Raw genomic sequence first — 3862 nt, forward strand, 5'->3', positions numbered from 1 at the left:
AAGAGAGGAGCACAGTCCTCCCCCCACCTCCCTTAGGCAACATAATTACTAGCTGAAATCTGTCTATGAGGGTCCCCAAAATGGCTGAGCCATTTCACTGGCCCATTAAATAAACACAAAAATTTGTTTGTAAGCTTAGGCCTTGGCCTGCCTCTGCTGACTTTCTAAATATGGAATACCTAGGCTAACTTCAAGATTTCTTTGGGAGGGTGTGGATTCCCTTGAGTTGCTTCTCTACCTAAAAGTCACTATATCAATACATTTGTTAAGATGTAGCCACCACCATGAGCTGGTCAACTGCAGGATGGGGCGTCTTGGGGCTGCTTTCGGAAAGACTATGGTGCTCAAGGAGAGTCACTCCGAGGGCCGCGGAGTGATGGCCAACAACACTGCGAGCATCCTTGTGTCCTCCGATGTTGTGGAACTTACATTCAGTGACATGAAGAACGGTCAGAGGCCTCCAAAGGGACCAAGAAAGGCACTATCTACCTTACCCCTTTCATCTTTCTTTCTGTCCAGGGCGAACGATACCATGCAGTCCTTCGTAATGCCACTGTATCTTGTGAAGACCTGTGAGATTAAGCAGCCTGTGTTTGATGCAAACTACATCAAAGGAACAGTGAAAGCCGAAGCAGGCGGTGGCTGGGAAGGCTCTGCTTCCTGCAAGTCCGCCTTCACGGCAGGGGGCGCCACTGAGTCTGGGAAGCACGTGTTCTAGGTGGCATCTCAAGCGCCCAGGGGTGAAGCCCTCAGTGGAGCCTACGGCCGGCCACTCTCACATGCCTGGCAGGACTTGTGCCTTTCCCCCGCCAGTCACTAGTGGAATGTACCCCTGCCCTCCTGGCTGCCCTTCTCCACCGTCTCCGCCTGAGTTCTATCCAGGACCTCTCAAGATGGACAGGGCCATGGGGTATGTGCAGCCCCCGCCACCGCCCTATCCTGGGCCCATGGAACCTCTGGTCAGCCCTGATGTTTCCTCCACTCCTGTAGCTGAAGCCAGGGCCACAGAAGCCGCTGCCAGCACCTATTATAACCCAGGCAAACCTTACCGCGTCTCCATGCCCACGAAGCAGCCTCCGCCATCTTATCTCGGGTAAGAAGGTAGGAAGACCCAGTAGACGCCTCCCGTCACCTGCCTCCCGCCTGCCTCCCTCTCTGTCCTTGTTTCCTACTCCTTCCCTCAGGGTTGCGGCTGGGGCTGGGGGAGCTGAGGGAGGGCCTCGTTCTTCCTCCAGGTCTGATCATAAACAGTTACCAGGAAGGAGCGCTGGGGGACAGTTGGGTCCCTGGCCTCGGGAGAGGCCGCATGCCTGCCTCACATCTCTGGGGCTCTTGGGAGCACAGGGTATCCCCCCCCGCACCCCCGCCTTCCCGTTTCACTCCCGTAGCTTCCCCCTACGCAGGGATTCTCTGGCCACCTCCTCCACTGCAGTCCAGCTCCCTTGGTCTGGCAGCCACTCTGCACTCAGTCTCATGAGCCCCCTCAGACCAGCCAGGTGTCTTCCCACAGACCCCTGCCAGACCTGGTTCACATTCCCTCCTCTGGTCTGTGCCTGGCCTGGAAGGGCCACCATGGGCAGACTGTCAGCCCAGATTCCACTCGGCCCGATTCTGGCCCCAGCCACTGTCACCCTCCCCTTCCCTGTCCTGGGTCATGGTGTTGCCAATTCCATGTGACTTTTGAGGCTATAAAATGAGCTTCCAGGGCTTGAGTGGCATCAGGATAAGCCCACTGAAGAAGAAGCTTCCCTGCTTTCTGCTAGTGTTTCTGGAATTTGCTTTCTGTCTCCTCTCTCTTTCTTCTAGAAGGCGCTTCTCTATTGGAACTAGAGAATGCATATCTGTGCCGTTGTGCCACCCGGGGCTGCTCGGTGGGCCAGGAATGAGGGCCCCTGACCCCGCATGCTGGCTACAGCCCCTCAGCCTACCTCTTCCCTATAAGCCTCATGCCCCCAGATATACTAACATTTGCTCTAGTTCATTCCTGCACTGGCCATGAAGTGAGGAGATGGTTATTTAAAGAGAATTCCCTATTTATTTGACAAAAATCCAGTTAATACGTTAATGTGAAATAAATCCTGTTTGTACCTTGATTTGTTGGCTGAAAATGTGAAATAGTGAAAATGAAGTAACAGGGGGAAAAAAAAGTAGGATGGTCCAACTCCTCTCTGCCTGAGACTCACTGGACAATCTTCTCTGTGTCTTTGACTTTTTATCTGTAAAAAAGATTACACTCTGTTCCATATGTGGGATGGCAATAAGGGCAGTATTTAATCTGGACCATAAATCTTTAAAATCATTTAATTATCAGCTCTTCTGCCATGTAATGCAACTACTACTTTATATATTTAGGTTACTTGATGCTTTTGAAGTAATTCAGTATGACTCTTTCAAGAACAAGAAAATGTATCAGATAGTTTTTTGAGGCCATTTAGGGATGGAGGCAAGCCAGGAGTTCAAGATTCAAGGTAGTATGAGGCAAACAAATAACACTTTCTTCCCCGCTGGAGTTACTAAATAGTGTGAGAAATAAAATAAAAGTATGACAGACAGGAGACTACAGTATCACCTTCTTATCCTGATACTGGAGAATGTGGCTTATATCTTATCTGCAGGCAAGTCAGCTTCATAATATAGAGCCTCAGAATGAGACAGACTTTATGAGTGGGTCACATTAGCTGGATCACCACTGGCCCCCACACAGGGGAGCCTGCCCCAGAGAACTTGGGGTGTGGAGAAGCAGGGCAAAATGTTTGCTTCCTATGGACTGCTAGTTCTCAAGAGCAGGAAGAGAGAAAACGGCTGGGAAATATGCCCAGTTTCTTCTCTCCAGCTTATTCCCAGATAACTGATTCCTCCTTCTCCCAGGGGGAGAGTGAAGGACAATATGGAACGAGGCCAGGAGTGTTGTGTTCTCTCCAAATGGAAGGAAACCTCTGGAATGGGAAAGAAGCATTCCCTCCTAACATGGCGTGTTCCTAGAAGGCAAGTGAGTATTTTCGAGAAGAATATTCTTATTTTTTAATACGACCCCTAGAGAAGGTGATGTTGTCTAGTCATCTAGCACCCTTAGGAGTTAGGCCAAGAAACTTGGTACCCAGGGATTTTGCTAGGTCAGTTTTGGTATTTTTAAAACGGCATCAGAAGACATTTAACCAACTCACCCCAGTAGAATTCTTGGATTTGTATTGCTTTGATATGTTCAAAGCTATTCATTCTTTTCTGAATTTTAGAAGGTAGGACCACACTTATCTGGGTGACAAAAAGAAAAACTTCATTCTAGATTTTATCATAATAGCCACGATCCTCTTCAAAGTTGTACTCACTTATATGTAACTTCAAAAAGCGTTCACTTATTCATTCTTATATCCACCTATTCAGTCAATTATGCATGTATTTTAAAATTCAATAAGAATTCATGAGTTGTTTTTCACCTATGTGCCAGGTACTATATTAGGCAGAAGGAAAACAAAACCAATTCTGTGTATACAAAAGGTGCCAAATAAGCGGCTTACATAGTCCTAAAAGAGCCAGGACACTATATTGGCCAGCACCCCCACCATATACCTATGTGTTTATCTGCTTTAGACCCTTTAGATCCTGGTATGCACTGGGGGTTGCAGAAAAGAGACATAAACATCTTTACTTGATTTCTCCATATAAAGTGTGTAGCATTAGATACGTAACTCCGATATCTATATGTGTCTGAGAGATTTGTACAGGAATTTTCATAGCAGCTTTATTTAAAATGACCCCAAACTGGAAATGACCCAAATGTTCATTAACAGATTAACGGGATGCTAACACTCAGCAATAAAAAGGAACAAACTACTAATTACATACAACACAGATGAATCTCAAG

General features: G+C 47.5%; 1 pseudogene; it reads left to right on the forward strand.

Annotated features, from left to right (window-relative positions):
- Nucleotides 1-331: 331 nt before the first annotated feature.
- Nucleotides 332-3057, forward strand: LOC126941025 (WW domain-binding protein 2-like; annotated as a pseudogene).
- Nucleotides 3058-3862: the final 805 nt, after the last annotated feature.

The sequence above is a fragment of the Macaca thibetana genome, chromosome 18 (genome assembly GCF_024542745.1).
Source record: "Macaca thibetana thibetana isolate TM-01 chromosome 18, ASM2454274v1, whole genome shotgun sequence".
Classification (NCBI taxonomy): Eukaryota; Metazoa; Chordata; class Mammalia; order Primates; family Cercopithecidae; genus Macaca; species Macaca thibetana.